Source organism: Eurosta solidaginis, chromosome X (genome assembly GCF_040869045.1).
Source record: "Eurosta solidaginis isolate ZX-2024a chromosome X, ASM4086904v1, whole genome shotgun sequence".
Classification (NCBI taxonomy): domain Eukaryota; kingdom Metazoa; phylum Arthropoda; class Insecta; order Diptera; family Tephritidae; genus Eurosta; species Eurosta solidaginis.
Window position 1 is genome coordinate 139,971,963 of NC_090324.1, and position 20,780 is coordinate 139,992,742.

Consider the following 20,780-nt stretch of genomic DNA (forward strand, 5'->3'; position numbering starts at 1 on the left):
AGGATCTAATTACATAAAGAGATAACTAATCACAAAACAAAGAGATACTGTTGAAGGGGGGGGGGGGGGCTTTACACATAATTGAGGAAAAATAACGGTGAAGCTGAGAAGCGCTAAACAGTAAATCGTAACTTGGCCAAGGCAGCTTATATTCGACGCTGAGTTTGCCACCACCACCAACAACGTCAACATCGACCGCCACACCCACCAACATGGCTATACCGTGCGCCACAACCACCACCAACCACACCAACACGGCTAGACCGAGCGCAACAACCACCAGCAGTACCAACACAGCGCGCCAAGACTGCGCGCCGCAACCACCAACAGCGTCAACACAGCGCGCCAAGGCCATGCGCCATAACCACCAACAGCGACCACTTCACCAGCTAAAACAATATCACCAGTAACCACGCCGGAAGAGGCCCACGGTACGAACTCTTGCCGGCTATGTAAGTGCCAGCCACCGGGTGAGTCGCCGCCAAGTAATTAGTAGCATACGCAGTAGACATTTGACACAAGTAAATATATATATTTTTATACCTTTCATGAAAATGAAATGGTATATTAATTTCGTCACGAAACCGAAAATTGTAAGTCCTTAAAGGAAAATAGATAGACCCACCATTAAGTATACCGAAATAATCAGGTTGAAGAGCTGAGTTGATTTAGCCATGTCCGTCTGTCCGTCTGTCCGTCTGTCTGTTTGTATGCAAACTAGTCCCTCAATTTTTGAGATATCTTGATAAAATTTGGTGAGCGGGTGTATTTGGGTGTCCGATTAGACATTTGTCGGAACCGACCGGATCGGACCACTATAGCATATATCCTCCATACAACCGATTTTTCAGAAATAGAGGATTTTTGTAATATCTTACCCAATTTAACAGATTGAAGCTTCAAACTTCACCATATACTTTCGTATATTGCACGTATTGTTGCCTGAAAAAATTGATGAGATCGGTCGTATATATAGTATATATCCCATACAACTGATTGTTCAGATAAGGAACTTTTCGTAATTACTGCCCTATTTTAAGAGCTAGAGGCTTCAAATTTCAACGAATGCTTACGTATATAGCATATATTGTTGTCTGAAAAAATCATAAAGATCGGTGGTATATATAGTTTATATATGGTGGTATATATAGTATATATATATAGTATATATATATATATATATATTTTTGCAAATTTTAGCCCCATTTTAACAGCTAGAAGCTTCAAATTTCACAGAATACTTACGTATATAGCATATATTGTTGTCTGAAAAAATCATAGAGATCGGTTGTATATATATTATATATCTCATACAACCGATTGTTCAGATAAGAAACTTTTCGCAATTTCTACCCCATTTTAACAGCTATAAGCTTCAAATTTCACCGATTGCTTACGTATATAGCATACATTGTTGCCTGAAAAAATCATAGAGATCGGTTGTATATATAGTATATATCTCATACAACCGATTGTTCAGATAAGAAACTTTTCGCAATTTCTACCCCATTTTAACAGCTATAAGCTTCAAATTTCACCGATTGCTTTCGTATATAGTATGTATTGTTGTGTCAAAAAATCATAGAGATCGGTGATATATATAATATATATATGATGTTATTTATAGTATATATATATATAGTATATATATTTTTTTTTGCGATTTTTGCCTCATTTTAACAGCTATAAGCTTCAAATTTCACAAATGCTTACGTGTATAGCATATATTGATGTCTGAAAAAATCATTGAGATCGGTGGTATACATAGTATATATCTCATACAACCGATTGTTCAGATAAGAAACTTTGCGCAATTTCTGCCCGTTTTAACAGCTAGAAGCTTCAAATTTCACAAAATGCTTACGTGTATAGCATATATTTATGTCTGAAAAAATCATAGAGATCGGTCGTATATATATTATATACTTCATATAAACTGTCATTTTGACCCCTTTTTTACGGCTAGAATCTTCAAAATTCATCAAATTTCATCAAATAGTTACGTTTTCGTCATATATTTTTGAAATACGTGATTCGTAGTCATAGTTTTTACACGCAGACCACAAAAAACCTGAAACTTTGCATCCTCACACAAAGTACCTACCCGTTTTTTATTTTATATTTATCTTAAAAATCGTTAAGGTATGTAGATCTGTTCACTATATATTTCTTATCTTATACATCCGATTATTCGGAGATTACGAACGGAATAAGATTATTGTTCAGCCCCATTCATGAAAGGTATGAAGTCTTCGGCACAGCCGAAGACAGTCCCGTTCTTACTTGTTTAAATTAAAATAAACCGAAAAAGGAAGTTAGGAGTAGACCACTAGGATATATATGTGTACTTAAGCATTTAAATAAAATAGTTTTTTTGTTTGAATTTTAGTACTTAAGGCGGGGTTTTTTTCCTTTTTCGAATTTATTTGCACATATGTAATGATAGTACATACATATAAATTTGATGCGCATTGGCGTGCGTGGATTTATTTAGTGCACTACAGCCTAGCTCCACTGAAGCTCAGTTGCCGTAGATTTTAGTATTTTTTGCATTATCCTGCTTAGTAGGATAGATAAAAATTTAATTTTTTTTCTCAACACATAAACCTTCGATAAATAATACCTATGTGTATAAATTTAGATAAAATTAGTTAAAAAAACTTCTAAGTAAAACTTAGAGATTTTTATAAAACCCGGTTAAACTATTTCAAATGGGTCGATTTTTGTATCCCTTCAAAGGATTGTTTTAAGAAAGTTTCGAAGTTTTACGTTGGTTTCCAGACTCCTTTTTTTACCGTCGAATTTTGTTGGATGTTTTGAAGATTTGTTAGAAAAAAAGGGGAATAAATGCTCGTTTTGAAATCCTTCGAAAAATAAATTGGCAAGACTCAGAAACTTTGTGACTTTTCCAAGTAAAACTGCGAGATTTTGGTAAACATTATTTATTATTAGTGGTTTCGAAATGGTTTTGAAAGTTTTTTTTCCTGAACTTTTAATGAAGCTTTTTGAACACTTTCGAACTTTTAACGAAAATAAGTGAAGGGAGATAATAACATAAAACATTTCGATGCTATTTTCGTGCTCACTGCTGTAAGAAATTCACACATTTTTTCTATTCAATTTAATGAACTTATGCTAAATTTTTGAAATAATACCATTTAAAATATATATACATGTATGTTTATGTAAATCGCGGAAAGGAAAATACTTAAAATTATATGAACTTCATTCCATTTTTTTATGCATAAAATTTATTCTTTATATACTACGTGCGTTTATGATGCCTAGGACGTATTCGTTTAAACATACTTAGATTGTAAGGAAGCGCACTTTTGAAAGGCGTGAACTATTGCCGTTGACGGCCAATAAGCATAGAACTTTTTGCACAATCTGTTCATGAGTATCGAAACGTTAATGTTTACGGCAAACCCAATTTGAAAATGTCTGTTTAGGCCCAATGCCTAACTTTTATCTGATTGACGGCGCCCCTCCCTAACGTTTTAATAATATTTCCAGCCACCCACACTCACGCCGCATTTGTGTGCATGCATGCACATGCATGCGTTTCATACGCATGCACGTGTGTGTGCGGGTTGTCAGCACCCATGCACGTATATGTGGGGGTTGTTGTGTGTGTGGCTTTTTTTCCCCTCCTTAATACCAGAGGACTTTTTCGCGGCTTAGCGGTTGTCCTCAACGGGATAACCAGTCTCTTTCTCGATTGACCGCCAACCAGCACACATGGCAAGGATCACCATCGTCACTTAAAACCCCAAGGTAATATTGTAACCACAGTGTATATTTTCCTTCACTCTAAATTAAATATTATATTATAACGAGGAAATTCCTCTTTGTGTTCTTATTTATTTCTTTTGAGCGCACCATCCACTCCAAGATCGACCCTTGTGCGCCTACCCACTGCCGGTTTACGACGCACTCAGGCCGAACATTGGTCCTCCTCACCAGGAACTGAAAGCACCTTTTTTTATATATATACAGTCCACATATCAACCTGCACAGCATATTTTGATCATCAGAAAAATTGTTGCCAAAGATTATAAAAGCATTTGCCGCAGAAGCCAAACAACGAGAAAAGTGGGATTATATTATATACAAGTGACCAGAGCCACAGCACATCTGCCTACAAATTTTTTTGTCAAAGGATTGCTGCAGCACATCTGAGCAGAACCACCAGATCCACACCAAAACAAATAATAAGAAGTAAGTGTTATATTTCTTGCCATTTTTTTTTTTTTTGAGTGTTATTTTTTTTGCAAAATAAATAAAAAAAAAAAAACAGACCCCTGTAGTGCGCGAAAAAATTAAAATCAAAAAAGAAGTGAAAAAGTGAAGTTATTTTAGTGAGCACCATTTTTTTTTCTTTCCAATTTCAAAAATTAAATCACTTGGTTTATTAATTTATTTCGATCCTTGTGATTATCTGGTCTATCCCCCCACCAGTGGTAAGGTTTTCCAGACACAACACAAGGAAGAGGTTAACCTAACCTCACTTTCCGCACGATACCGAATAAGTTTGTTGTTGTTGTTTTTTTTGCACATCAAAAACACATTAATCCCAATTAAATTAATTCAGGCGCTCACTTCTTGTAAAACATTTATTTCTTCCTTCACTTTTTTCCGGTTATTTTTCGATTTTCATTAGAAATATCGCACGCACTTTTTCATTTGTTCACAATACACTCATTTATCTGTGGACGTGGCGAGTGGTCCCCCCTTTTGTTGTTGCTACTGAGACAGAAAAGTTCAAAAATAAACCCTTTTGGTTGTCGCTGCTGTGACAAAAAGTCCATAAAATAAACCCTTTTCGTTGTCGCTACCAAGACAAAAAGTCTGCAATAAACAAAATAAATAATAAACTTGAAGTTCAATAGTTTTTATTTAGGGCTGGGCAGGCATTTTAACTCTGAAGAGCTCCATTTCTATAATCGGCAATTTTCTCGTTAATAAACGTAAATAAAACAATGGAAACCTACATCCGTTTAGCAGAATCAATCGCAGAGTTTGATAAAGATTACAGCCTTATTCCGGAGAGCGACCATAGCAAACACACCCTTGCAATACAGCAGGAAGAGTTGCGGCTCTTGTGGAAGAAGGTAAAGTCTGCGTTTGATTCTCTATTGGGATCTGATGAGGTGTCAGCGGATGACGTTATGGCGATCAGAAAGAAGCAAAAGGCAGCATACGCAATCTACGTGCGATGTTCAGCGTCTATATCTGCTGAGGCAGAAAAATACAAGAAGGATGAAAAGAACGTCAACCCTGAGCAAGAACCTCATGGGCATAAAATTCGCCTCCCTGCTTGCGATACGGAAGTTTTTAAAGGGGATTATCTGTCTTGGCCAACTTTTCGCGACCTTTTCACGGCAATATATATAAACAATTCTAGTTTGAAAGGGGTGGAAAAGTTATTCCATCTCAACAACAAAACGCAGGGCGAAGCAAAAGATATCGTTAAAAATGCCCTCTCACAAATGAAGGTTTCGAGATGGCCTGGAAAAACTTGTGTGAAAGATACGAAAACAAACGTATCTTAGTTAACACACAACTACAAATTTTATTTAACTTAAAAAAGGTAGAAAGTGAGTGTGGCAGTTCAATAAAAAAGCTGCAAAATGATATAAATAATTGTATTTCGTCCCTCAAATGCCACAAAATTGACACTTCCAATTGGGATGCAATCCTGACTTATCTCTGCTCAACCAAGCTACCAGAGAGCACGTTGGCTCTATGGGAGCAAAGTATAGATCATAAAATGGACATATCCAAGTGGGAGGATATGGATAAATTCCTGTCTGGTTTCAGACACTTGAAACAGTGTCTGGTTTTACAGGGCATGCCACTTCGAAAGTGCAAAAACTAAACGCGTCGCGACAGTCAACAGAACCCCCTACGAAAAGACTTGGTGCCTTTCAAACAAAGGTATCCAGACCGACGTCAAAGGCAATGTGTAAAATGTGCAAGTCCGCAGAGCACAGATTACGAAACTGTTCACGTTTTTGCGAGTTAACCCCTCCAGAAAGGATTAAATTCATAAAATCTACAAGTGGTTGTCTGAATTGTCTATCCCCAGGACACACAGTGACCAGATGCACCAGTTCCTACAACTGCAATACGTGCCACTCTCGTCACCATACGCTCCTGCATGCGGATACCCTACAGAAAAACACCACCTACAACCAGCCCCAACACTCCTACGATAATAGGCCCTCTACTTCTAGACAGGCATTAGCGAGACAGGAATCAGAAAAACCAGGTTCAAACGGGAACAAAAATGTAACATCCTGTCATACGAATTCCAGCACAAGTGTGCTATTAGGAACTGTTCGCGTACACATTCACCATAATGGTACCGACTTCTCCGCGCGGGCATTAATTGATTCAGGGTCTGAATGTTCCTTTATAACTGAAAGACTGAAACGCAGAATCAATTTGCCAGCGAGGAAAATGCATGCCCAAGTTTCAGGCATCACAAATGCGGTGTCAGCTCAGGTGAAAGGGGCATCCAAAATTGAATTACGTTCACCAGTGGATGCCTGCTTCAGCCTGACTACACCCGTTCTAGTCCTAGCCAAACTCACTGGGAATCTTCCATTCTGCCATATCAACGCCATGACTATGCAGGCATTCCCAGACTTGGTGTTGGCAGACAAGAGGTTCTACATCAACGAAGACGTAGACCTCATACTTGGAGGAGACATATATCCCCAAATTATACTGAGCGGTCTGAAAAAGAATGTACTAAATACACTTTTGGCCCAAGAGACAGTGTTCGGTTGGATACTAACCGGTCGCATCGGCGCATCGAGTCCAACGAAGAGCATCTTGTCATTTTATAACGAGGTTGCATTGGACAACCAATTAAAAGCTTTCTGGGAGATAGAAAATGTTCCCAAAAATAAAATGCTTAATGAAGAAGAAAGGTATTGTGAACAACTGTTTAAGGAAACGACAAAACGGGATGAAAATGGGAGGTATACAGTTTCGCTACGATTCAGGCAGGATTACCCTGAGAATATTAAATTAGGACCGCCCTAAAGCGCGCATGTTCACAATTCTTCAGAAATGAGGGGCGATTACTGAAAAACCAAGAGTTAGGGAAAGAATATGTTCGGGTGTTATCTGAATACGAAACGCTTGGACATATGAGAAAAATCAAAAACAATATTCCATCCGACGATTCCGATAGTTATTTCCTGCCCCACCACGCCGTTGTAAAAGCGGAAAGTACCACTACCAAAGTGCGCGTCGTCTTCAACGCGTCAAGTCCGACAGCAAATGGCATTAGTCTAAACGACATACTCCACCCAGGTCCAGTACTCCAAGCAGACTTGCCTATTTTAATTCTACGTTGGAGACTGTACCGCTTTGTCTTTAATAGTGACATAGAAAAGATGTATAGGCAAATTTGGGTGACCGATAATCACGCCAAATTTCAAAGAATTGTCCATCGAACATCCCCCAACGAACCCATCAGTCTTTACGAACTGAAGACTGCCACCTTTGGTGTAAACTGCGCCCCCTACCTCGCGATACGGTCTCTTCTACAATTGGCTGATGATGTAGAAAGTACGCACCCAATAGCATCGGGTATATTACGAGAAAGTATGTATGTCGACGACGTTTTATCTGGAGGACATACAATAGCGTCAACCATCAGAGCAAGAAACGAGATTCGCGAAGCATTACACTCAGCTGGCTTTCCATTGCGCAAGTGGACATCAAATTGTGAGGAAATCCTCCAGGACATCCCCAAAACGGATCTGCTCAGCGAGGACTTCCTAGCGTTTGAAGAGGCTAGCTCGGTGAAGGCACTCGGAATACGATGGAGCGCGCATTCAGACATGTTTTACTTCACCGCAGGAGCTTTAGAGAGTGGCGAGAACATCACCAAACGCGTAATCCTATCCGCTATAGCCAAACTTTTCGACCCTTTAGGCTGGCTTGCACCAGTGGTCATAGTGGCAAAAATACTAATGCAGCATATCTGGTTAGAGGGCACCGGGTGGGACGAACCTGTCTCCCCAACTACCTTAGAACGGTGGGAAAATTTCACCCAACACTATATCGAAATAGATAACATTAGGATACCGCGATGGGTAAATTTTACGGCCGAGGACGACATCGAAATACATGGTTTTTGCGATGCATCGGAAAAGGCATATGCAGCAGCTATATACATGCGCGTAAAAAGGGACGATACAATTTTCACAAATCTGTTGCTAGCCAAAACCTGAGTAACCCCAGTGAAAACCATCTCGCTACCACGTTTAGAACTATGCGGCGCCGTGCTGCTCGCAGAAATCATGGAATCAATATTCCGAAACATTCATTTGGGGCCAGCAAAAGTTCACCTCTGGACAGATTCAACCATCGTACTCGCATGGATAAGAAAGCCGCCCTGTTCCTGGTCAACCTTCGTCGCACACCGAATCACTAAGATCATCGACATGGTCGGTAGCAAGGACTGGCTTCACGTGGACTCGGAATCCAATCCAGCGGATCTAGGAAGCAGAGGACTACTTGCATCAGAGTTGGTCAACAATTCGTTGTGGTGGCAGGGACCTTCATGGCTGCAAGAAGACAATTCTCACTGGCCGGCACAAGAGATCGAATACAAAACGTCCGTTGAGGAGAAGAGGGCACATACATATGCCACGACAAGGGTAGATCATGTAGATATTCTCGACCGTTTTTCAAATTTACCCAGGGCTTTGAAGGTTCTATCCTATGTTAGGAGGTTTTATAAAAGAACTCACCCAAGAACAAAAGCCTCGTTCCACGAAAAAGCGTGTATAATCTCAGCCGATGAGATTAAGGCAACGACTCAAGCATTAATACGAGTCTGCCAGAAACAGTTTTACGGGACAGAATATTTAAAATTGAAAAATAGGGAAGCGATCGACCGAAAGAGTGAAATACTGTCACTCAACCCATATATCGACAAAGATGACATTATTAGAACAGGGGGGCGTCTAGGGGCGTCAAAAGACATGTCATACAACGAACGTCATCCGATCATCTTGCCGTACAATTGTAGGCTGTCTCGCCTTACAGTTATGATGGCTCATCATGACTCCCTTCATGGCGAGAACCAGCTCATGCTCCGTCTCATCCGAACCCAATACTGGATACCGAATGTCAAGACCATGATCAGAGCCGTCATCCACAATTGCAAAACCTGCATTATTCATCGAAAGCAGGCACAGTCCCAACTTATGGGTACCCTTCCCTGCGAACGGACTACTTTTACCCGCGCGTTCACCAATACCGGGGTAGACTTTGCGGGGCCTTTCGACATCAAAAGCTACCGCGGTAGATGATGTCGACTGTCAAAAGGCTACGTATGCCTTTTTGTCTGTTTCTCCACTAAGGCCATTCACTTAGAGGCCACTAGTGACCTCAGCACCTAATGCTTTCTCGCAGCCTTCTCGCGTTTTATCGCGAGAAGAGGATGTCAGAAGAACATCTACTCCGACAATGGTACAAACTTTGTCGGAGCTTCCAGATTTCTACGATCGGAATTCAAAGCCTTCCTGGCAGAAAGCCGAGACAAAACAGTCTCCAGGTATAGCCATCAAGCATTAACTTGGCATTTTATTCCCGCTGGCGCTCCACATATGGGCGGCTTGTGGGAGGCGGGAGTGAAGAGCTTCAAAAGCCACTTCAAAAGATCGCGTCTCCCCAGAAGTACACCATAGAGGAGTTCCAAACCCTTTTGTGCAGGATTGAGGCGTGCCTCAACTCGCGCCCTCTCAGTCCAGGGTCGAATGACCCAACGGACCTGGAACCACTAACCCCAGGACATTTCCTAACGGGCAGCCATCTTCTGGCGCCGCCAGAACCGGATGTGAACGAAAGCCCGGCCTCCATAATAAACAGATGGCAGAAGCTCAAGGCCCTCCATCAAACCTTCTGCCGTCGTTGGAAAACCGAAAACCTTTCCGAACTTCAAAAACGAGTGAAGTGGAAACAGTCAAAGCAAAATCTTAAAGTGGATGATCTAGTTGTCATCAAAGAGGACAACTTATCTCCCAACGAATGGAGGTTAGGTAGAGTCATCAACGTACACCCCGGCGAAGATAACCGAGTACGTGTAGTCGACCTCATAACCGAGAAGGGTCAAGTCAGACGACCTTTGCTCAAACTGATCCTTCTTCCCACGGAGATAGTTTGTGAGAGGACCAAGAGCCTCTCTTAACAATCCCCCCGTTCCTCCATATCCCGCCTTTCAAAAAATATCCCACAAATTCACTCGCTCACCCCGAGCGAGGACACCAGAAATCTCCCCACTCACTCGTTATTCCATAACGAGTATACCAGGAAAGCTTTTACGCAGACCCTCGGTCTGCCACAGAAAACCAAGGCACTCGGCCCATAATCTTTTAAATTTTTAAAATTTCAAAACCCAGCGCTCGCCCACCGAGGCCAATCAACCACCCTAATGCAGATCCCCTCTGCCACAAAACACTTATTTTTAATTTTCAAAACCAACCCACAATTCACCCGCTCTCCCAGAGCGAGGACAGCAAATCAACCCAACTTCACCCGCTCACCCCGAGCGAGGATGACAGAACACCTACACACTCGGCCAAAGGCACGAGGCCAACAAAAATGTATCAATGTATGTATTGAAATAACTATTAAAAAATAGTTAAAATGGAAACCAACCGTTTCCTTCTTAACTATAAATACAATCAAATAAAAATCCATGCGCAACTACCCATAGAGGTTGCACCTAACCAATACGTGCCTCCTTTCGAAAAGGAGGTATCTTCTTTTCCAGCAACTGCAGAAAAAATGAAATTCTGAGTTTTTTTTTGTTCGTGCTGTTCTATTGTTCGTATAATCTTTTTTTCTTGTAATTGGCTACATTGAAGGCGAAAGCACCAAGCAAAACCGATGTTTCACTCGATTAGGCATTCAATAAAGCAATAAGGAGACAGTTGAGAATTTGTATTTTGTATCAAAGATTGAGTTCGATAGGGCTTTAATGTAGAAAACTTTGATAATTATTTCTTTAGCGCTCCGCGTGAAATTGGTATTACATTTGTAAAACAACATATTCATGCTTGTATAAAACACAAACATTAAATTTTATATTAATAAAACTTTGTTTTAACAAATGCAATTAAAATAAAAAGGGCATCAGATATACATACATAATTTGGTCAAAGTGTTCGTAGTGGTTTTTGGTTTGAGTATAAATAAAGTTTCAAAAACTGTATAAAGTGCAAAACAAACTCGCATAAAATCCCTATGTGATAACAGTAGGGGCATTGCGTCCAGTAAATTTCGGCAGCTGAGAAATTTCTAAAGCAATATCAATCAATGGTTTAAGCATTTCGCTAGCCAAACCAAGTACATTATCCTTCTCATAAGAGTCAATGTATAAACGTACAGTAGCCCCAGAACTGCCTGTGCCACTCAACCGGAATATAATGCGACTGCCATCCTCAAAAACAATACGTAAACCCTGCTTCGTAGCAACAGATCTGTCTACTGGATCAGTATAACTAAAATTGTCTGCAACCTTAACTTTATAAGTTTTGCCATCGCTTATAAAGCTCTTGCCTACAAATTCTGGATTTGTTATATTCTTCTCCATAGTTGCAATCATTTCATTACACGGTTCCAATTCACATTCCTCATAATCGTACCGTGTAAAATAGGTGGCCCAATGAACTTTGAGGATATCTTCGATTCCTTTGCCGGTGTGCTGCATAACAGATAGCCAAGCCAAAACAGCCCAAATGCCATCCTTTTCGCGTATATGATTTGAACACCGGTACCGAAACTCACTTCCCCACAGAAACATAAACGTCCTGCATCCATAAGATTACCAAAGTATTTCCAACCGGTAGGCACTTCAAACTCCTCTTTACCCAACTTTTTACAAACCAAATCAACCGCTGATGCATGGTATGGTATACATTCTAAATTATTTTCAATTACTGCCAATGAGTCGCTTGGTGTAACAAAGAATGCACGGTGACCAATTATCATGTTGCGGTCTCCATCGCCATCGAATGCAGAGCCAATACCGTAATCACCCTGTGCTACAGCTTGTACTAAATCCTTGGCGTAGGTTAAATTCGGATCAGGATGTAGGCCTCCAAAATCAGGTAGTGGTGTTGTATGTACTACACAACTCTCTGCGGCACCCAAACAATTCAAAAAGATTTCACGTACATATGAACCTGTTACGCCGTTTAATGAGTCGATACGCATTTTAAGCGGTTTTCCAGTAGTTCTGCCACTAACAAAATCACGCAGTTTTTCAAAATCGAAAATCTCTTTCATATGTGACACATAATTTGCCACTGAATCGATAACATCAACAACGAACGGCTTGCCATTCACTTCATATTTGTTTGTACCTATTTTATTAATTTCAATCTCTAAACCATTGACAATTTTGTACTCTTTAATTGGAGTGGATAGTTGGTAGATGTTATTGGTTACTGCATCTGGGACAGGTCCACCATGTTCGCAATTGAATTTGATACCGAAATCATTTTCGGGACCACCAGGGTTATGAGATGCGGTGAGCACAATTCCACCGAGGGCCTTATACTGACGTATCAAACTTGAAACTGCCGGAGTAGACAGTATACCATTTTGCCCAACCAGTAATTTTGCAACTCCATTTGCAGCACACATACGTATAATAAGCTCTGCTGCTTACAATAGTAGCGCCCATCACCCACAACAACAAGTAGAGCTCCATTTAATGCTGCACCATTCGCATCGAAAATACATTGCACAAAGTTTTCAGTGTAATTTTGTTGCGTGAATACTTTTACCTTTTTGCGTAATCCACTGATGCCGGGTTTCTGGCCCTCATATGGCTTTGTCGTGACTACAGTAATATTTTGCATTTTCGAAGAATTTACAATTCCATAATTTAATTAAAAGCAAAATGATTGTATGATAAAGATCTACTAACGTTCGCTATACTCAAATTCTGACAATTACCCATGAGTACAACGCCCATGCCACGCAAACTGGTACGGATGTTTTGCATCTGTTTTAGATCCAACAGTGTCAGCGCCGACAATAAAACGTTTCGGATATTCATCAAAAGGTTCAACAACTTTCAGGAAATATTAAGCTTTCCAAGCAGCTTTATTCTCCCTAACCATCGTGAATCAAGTAGTGTATTAGGGACTCGTATTTCGAATTGAAGAACAAAGCGCAAACGTGTGCAATCGACGGTGTTTTTGACCAAAACCCTATTTATGGATTTGAATTTCAAATAAGAACGAAAAAGGGACCCGTACTTGGCGAAACAAACAGCAAGCAGATCTATTATTAATACCTTCATATAATTTCGGCGTGTGTTCAATGAGTTAACAAATGTAATAAAGGAATTAGGTTTTTTATTCAAAATTTTTCAAAATCTGACGGTTTCGTTATCAAATTTTGTAAAATACACACAGAATGAACATTCCGTGGAATACGGAATGTTATGTCGACTCCAAGTATTTACGTTATGCGAAACCAGTTGAGCGGCACTCATTACAAATCTTTTCTAATTCCATGTCATTTTGAAATCCGTGCGAAGCAATAACAAATTGAAAACTTTGGGGCCCCTTATATTTGGGCCTGTAAAAGTAAAAGTCGGTGGTTTAATTTCATATCAGATTTCAAGGCAGCTATCCCCAAGAAAACGTCATCAAATCTAAACTGTTTTAAATGCAACGCAGTTTTGTAAAGCTTCATCAACCAACGCATTCCGACTTAAAAGGAATGCCCCAGCTATGCCATATGGTGGCCATAAATTAAATGGGCATTCACTGAGTGGTACATACCGTTTACTAAATTTGTGTCTATGAGGAGCTGTCTGCAATACCAACCCATCGTATAGATCATCTTTTAGGCCTTCTGCAACATAAGTATTAGAGTTGGGTCTGGGATACAAATTTGGACTAACTAGAAATTTTAGCAAATTTTTCGCCGATACATAGTAATCATCGTCGACAAAAAGAAAAAAAAAAACTCACTATTGGCGCAGTAGTTGAAGGCCCACTGCATACCCATAATGGTTTTAATAGTAATGTTAAAGTAAACGTCCAAGAAGTCTATCTGCACTATGTCCTTTTCATCGGAAGATTCGTTAGCCACGATAAGTTGTATTGACAAATCATTGCTATAACCAAACAAAAATATCCGTCTGATTTGAACATCAGAGAACCGAGATTCGTACCCCCAAGTACGGCGGCTGACATTGCGATGACCAAGATTTGCCAAAGCAGATTTTACTATTATTGTTAATTTGGGCGCCGCCGAACCGCATTTGTCTGCAGCATTTATAAATGAATAAAATATTAGTACTAAATACACTTTTGGCCCAAGAGACAGTGTTCGGTTGGATACTAACCGGTCGCATCGACGCATCGAGTCCAACGAAGAGCATCTTGTCATTTTATAACGAGGTTGCATTGGACAACCAATTAAAAGCTTTCTGGGAGATAGAAAATGTTCCCAAAAATAAAATGCTTAATGAAGAAGAAAGGTATTGTGAACAACTGTTTAAGGAAACGACAAAACGGGATGAAAATGGGAGGTATACAGTTTCGCTACGATTCAGGCAGGATTACCCTGAGAATATTAAATTAGGACCGTCCCTAAAGCGCGCATGTTCACAATTCTTCAGAAATGAGGGGCGATTACTGAAAAACCAAGAGTTAGGGAAAGAATATGTTCGGGTGTTATCTGAATACGAAACGCTTGGACATATGAGAAAAATCAAAAACAATATTCCATCCGACGATTCCGATAGTTATTTCCTGCACCACCACGCCGTTGTAAAAGCGGAAAGTACCACTACCAAAGTGCGCGTCGTCTTCAACGCGTCAAGTCCGACAGCAAATGGCATTAGTCTAAACGACATACTCCACCCAGGTCCAGTACTCCAAGCAGACTTGCCTATTTTAATTCTACGTTGGAGACTGTACCGCTTTGTCTTTAATAGTGACATAGAAAAGATGTATAGGCAAATTTGGGTGACCGATAATCACGCCAAATTTCAAAGAATTGTCCATCGAACATCCCCCAACGAACCCATCAGTCTTTACGAACTGAAGACTGTCACCTTTGGTGTAAACTGTACCCCCTACCTCGCGATACGGTCACTTCTACAATTGGCTGATGATGTAGAAAATACGCACCCAATAGCATCGGGTATATTACGAGAAAGTATGTATGTCGACGACGTTTTATCTGGAGGACATACAATAGCGTCAACCATCAGAGCAAGAAACGAGATTCGCGAAGCATTACACTCAGCTGGCTTTCCATTGCGCAAGTGGACATCAAATTGTGAGGAAATCCTCCAGGACATCCCCAAAACGGATCTGCTCAGCGAGGACTTCCTAGCGTTTGAAGAGGCTAGCTCGGTGAAGGCACTCGGAATACGATGGAATGCGCATTCAGACATGTTTTACTTCACCGCAGGAGCTTTAGAGAGTGGCGAGAACATCACCAAACGCGTAATCCTATCCGCTATAGCCAAACTTTTCGACCCTTTAGGCTGGCTTGCACCAGTGGTCATAGTGGCAAAAATACTAATGCAGCATATCTGGTTAGAGGGCACAGGGTGGGACGAACCTGTCTCCCCAACTACCTTAGAACGGTGGGAAAATTTCACCCAACACTATATCGAAATAGATAACATTAGGATACCGCGATGGGTAAATTTTACGCCCGAGGACGACATCGAAATACATGGTTCTGGCGATGCATCGGAAAAGGCATATGCAGCAGCTATATAAATGCGCGTAAAAAGGGACGATACAATTTTCACAAATCTGTTGCTAGCCAAAACCCGAGTAGCCCCAGTGAAAACCATCTCGCTACCACGTTTAGAACTATGCGGCGCCGTGCTGCTCGCAGAAATCATGGAATCAATATTCCGAAACATTCATTTGGGGCCAGCAAAAGTTCACCTCTGGACAGATTCAACCATCGTACTCGCATGGATAAGAAAGCCGCCCTGTTCCTGGTCAACCTTCGTCGCACACCGAATCACTAAGATCATCGACATGGTCGGTAGCAAGGACTGGCTTCACGTGGACTCGGAATCCAATCCAGCGGATCTAGGAAGCAGAGGACTACTTGCATCAGAGTTGGTCAACAATTCGTTGTGGTGGCAGGGACCTTCATGGCTGCAAGAAGACAATTCTCACTGGCCAGCACAAGAGATCGAATACAAAACGTCCGTTGAGGAGAAGAGGGCACAAACATATGCCACGACAAGGGTAGATCATGTAGATATTCTCGACCGTTTTTCAAATTTACCCAGGGCTTTGAAGGTTCTATCCTATGTTAGGAGGTTTTATAAAAGAACTCACCCAAGAACAAAAGGCTCGTTCCACGAAAAAGCGTGTATAATCTCAGCCGATGAGATTAAGGCAACGACTCAAGCATTAATACGAGTCTGCCAGAAACAGTTTTACGGGACAGAATATTTAAAATTGAAAAATAGGGAAGCGATCGACCGAAAGAGTGAAATACTGTCACTCAACCCATATATCGACAAAGATGACATTATTAGAACAGGGGGGCGTCTAGGGGCGTCAAAAGACATGTCATACAACGAACATCATCCGATCATCTTGCCGTACAATTGTAGGCTGTCTCGCCTTACAGTTATGATGGCTCATCATGACTCCTTTCATGGCGAGAACCAGCTCAAGCTCCGTCTCATCCGAACCCAATACTGGATACCGAATGTCAAGACCATGATCAGAGCCGTCATCCACAATTGCAAAACCTGCATTATTCATCGAAAGCAGGCACAGTCCCAACTTATGGGTACCCTTCCCTGCGAACGGACTACTTTTACCCGCGCGTTCACCAACACCGGGGTAGACTTTGCGAGGCCTTTCGACATCAAAAGCTACCGCGGTAGAGGATGTCGACTGTCAAAAGGCTACGTATGCCTTTTTGTCTGTTTCTCCACTAAGGCCATTCACTTAGAGGCCACTAGTGACCTCAGCACCCCATGCTTTCTCGCAGCCTTCTCGCGTTTTATCGCGAGAAGAGGATGTCAGAAGAACATCTACTCCGACAATGGTACAAACTTTGTCGGAGCTTCCAGATCTCTACGATCGGAATTCAAAGCCTTACTGGCAGAAAGCCGAGACAAAACAGTCTCCAGGTATAGCCATCAAGCATTAACTTGGCATTTTATTCCCGCTGGCGCTCCACATATGGGCGGCTTGTGGGAGGCGGGAGTGAAGAGCTTCAAAAGCCACTTCAAAAGGATCGCGTCTCCCCAGAAGTACACCATAGAGGAGTTCCAAACCCTTTTGTGCAGGATTGAGGCGTGCCTCAACTCGCGCCCTCTCAGTCCAGGGTCGAATGACCCAACGGACCTGGAACCACTAACCCCAGGACATTTCCTAACGGGCAGCCATCTTCTGGCGCCGCCAGAACCGGATGTGAACGAAAGCCCGGCCTCCATAATAAACAGATGGCAGAAGCTCAAGGCCCTCCATCAAACCTTCTGCCGTCGTTGGAAAACCGAATACCTTTCCGAACTTCAAAAACGAGTGAAGTGGAAACAGTCAAAGCAAAATCTTAAAGTGGATGATCTAGTTGTCATCAAAGAGGACAACTTATCTCCCAACGAATGGAGGTTAGGTAGAGTCATCAACGTACACCCCGGCGAAGATAACCGAGTACGTGTAGTCGACCTCATAACCGAGAAGGGTCAAGTCAGACGACCTTTGGTCAAACTGATCCTTCTTCCCACGGAGATAGATTGTGAGAGGACCAAGAGCCTCTCTTAACAATCCCCCCGTTCCTCCATATCCCGCCTTTCAAAAAATATCCCACAAATTCACTCGCTCACCCCGAGCGAGGACACCAGCAATCTCCCCACTCACTCGTTATTCCATAACGAGTATACCAGGAAAGCTTTTACGCAGACCCTCGGTCAGCCACAGAAAACCAAGGCACTCGGCCCATAATCTTTTAAATTTTTAAAATTTCAAAACCCAGCGCTCGCCCACCGAGGCCAATCAACCACCCTAATGCAGATCCCCATCTGCCACAAAACACTTATTTTTAATTTTCAAAACCAACCCACAATTCACCCGCTCTCCCAGAGCGAGGACAGCAAATCAACCCAACTTCACCCGCTCACCCCGAGCGAGGATGACAGAGCACCTACACACTCGGCCAAAGGCACGAGGCCAACAAAAATGTATCAATGTATGTATTGAAATAACTATTAAAAAATAGTTAAAATGGAAACCAACCGTTTCCTTCTTAACTATAAAACAATCAAATAAAAATCCATGCGCAACTACCCATAGAGGTTGCACCTAACCAATACGTGCCTCCTTTCGAAAAGGAGGTATCTTCTTTTCCAGCAACTGCAGAAAAAATGAAATTCTGAGTTTTTTTTGTTCGTGCTGTTCTATTGTTCGTATAATCTTTTTTTCTTGTAATTGGCTACATTGAAGGCGAAAGCACCAAGCAAAACCGATGTTTCACTCGATTAGGCATTCAATAAAGCAATAAGGAGACAGTTGAGAATTTGTATTTTGTATCAAAGATTGAGTTCGATAGGGCTTTAATGTAGAAAACTTTGATAATTATTTCTTTAGCGCTCCGCGTGAAATTGGTATTATATTTGTAAAACAACATATTCATGCTTATATAAAACACAAACATTAAATTTTATATTAATAAAACTTTGTTTTAACAAATGCAATTAAAATAAAAAGGGCATCAGATATACATACATAATTTGGTCAAAGTGTTCGTAGTGGTTTTTGGTTTGAGTATAAATAAAGTTTCAAAAACTGTATAACGTGCAAAACAAACTCGCATAAAATCCCTATGTGATAACAGTAGGGGCATTGCGTCCAGTAAATTTCGGCAGCTGAGAAATTTCTAAAGCAATATCAATCAATGGTTTAAGCATTTCGCTAGCCAAACCAAGTACATTATCCTTCTCATAAGAGTCAATGTATAAACGTACAGTAGCCCCAGAACTGCCTGTGCCACTCAACCGGAATATAATGCGACTGCCATCCTCAAAAACAATACGTAAACCCTGCTTCGTAGCAACAGATCTGTCTAGTGGATCAGTATAACTAAAATTGTCTGCAACCTTAACTTTATAAGTTTTGCCATCGCTTATAAAGCTCTTGCCTACAAATTCTGGATTTGTTATATTCTTCTCCATAGTTGCAATCATTTCATTACACGGTTCCAATTCACATTCCTCATAATCATACCGTGTAAAATAGTTGCGCCCATAGGTGGCCCAATGAACTTTGAGGATATCTTCGATTCCTTTGCCGGTGTGCTGCATAACAGATAGCCAAGCCAAAACAGCCCAAATGCCATCCTTTTCGCGTATATGATTTGAACACCGGTACCGAAACTCACTTCCCCACAGAAACATAAACGTCCTGCATCCATAAGATTACCAAAGTATTTCCAACCGGTAGGCACTTCAAACTCCTCTTTACCCAACTGTTTACCAACCAAATCAACCGCTGAAGCATGGTATGGTATACATTCTAAATTAGTTTCAATTACTGCCAATGAGTCGCTTGGTGTAACAAAGAATGCACGGTGACCAATTATCATGTTGCGGTCTCCATCGCCATCGAATGCAGAGCCAATACCGTAATCACCCTGTGCTACAGCTTGTACTAAATCCTTGGCGTAGGTTAAATTCGGATCAGGATGTAGACCTCCAAAATCAGGTAGTGGTGTTGTATGTACTACACAACTCTCTGCGGCACCCAAACAATTCAAAAAGATTTCACGTACATATGAACCTGTTACGCCGTTTAATGAGTCGATACGCATTTTAAGCGGTTTTCCAGTAGTTCTGCCACTAACAAAATCACGCAGTTTTTCAAAATCGAAAATCTCTTTCATATGTGACACATAATTTGCCACTGAATCGATAACATCAACAACGAACGGCTTGCCATTCACTTCATATTTGTTTGTACCTATTTTATTAATTTCAATCTCTAAACCATTGACAATTTTGTACTCTTTAATTGGAGTGGATAGTTGGTAGATGTTATTGGTTACTGCATCTGGGGCGGGTCCACCATGTTCGCAATTGAATTTGATACCGAAATCATTTTCGGGACCACCAGGGTTATGAGATGCGGTGAGCACAATTCCACCGAGGGCCTTATACTGACGTATCAAACTTGAAACTGCCGGAGTAGACAGTATACCATTTTGCCCAACCAGTAATTTTGCAACTCCATTTGCAGCACACATACGTATAATAAGCTCTGCTGCTTACAATAGTAGCGCCCATCACCCACAACAACAAGTAGAGCTCCATTTAATGCTGCACCATTCGCATCGAAAATACATTGCACAAAGTTTTCAGTGTAATTTTGCTGCGTGAATACTTTTACCTTTTTGCGTAATCCACTGGTGCCGGGTTTCTGGCCCTCATATGGCTTTGTCGTGACTACAGTAATATTTTGCATTTTCGAAGTATTTACAATTCCATATGATAAAGATCTACTAACGTTCGCTATACTCAAATTCTGACAATTACCCATGAGTACAACGCCCATGCCACGCAAACTGGTACGGATGTTTTGCATCTGTTTTAGATCCAACTGTGTCAGCGCCGACAATAAAACGTTTCGGATATTCATCAAAAGGTTCAACAACTTTCAGGAAATATTAAGCTTTCCAAGCAGCTTTGTTCTCCCTAACCATCGTGAATCAAGTAGTGTATTAGGGACTCGTATTTC

At 41.1% G+C, this 20,780-nt stretch overlaps 1 protein-coding gene and 3 pseudogenes across 10 annotated transcripts in view; all 4 read right to left on the bottom strand.

Moving 5' to 3' along the window:
- LOC137235484 (calcium-dependent secretion activator-like) overlaps nucleotides 1-20,780 on the bottom strand; it is a 2,443,847-nt gene that overhangs the window by 1,151,535 nt on the left and 1,271,532 nt on the right. The window lies entirely within an intron of this gene.
- LOC137235460 (phosphoglucomutase-like) lies at nucleotides 11,168-12,899 on the bottom strand (annotated as a pseudogene).
- Nucleotides 13,512-15,871, bottom strand: LOC137234693 (beta-1,3-galactosyltransferase brn-like; annotated as a pseudogene).
- Nucleotides 18,853-20,507, bottom strand: LOC137234156 (phosphoglucomutase-like; annotated as a pseudogene).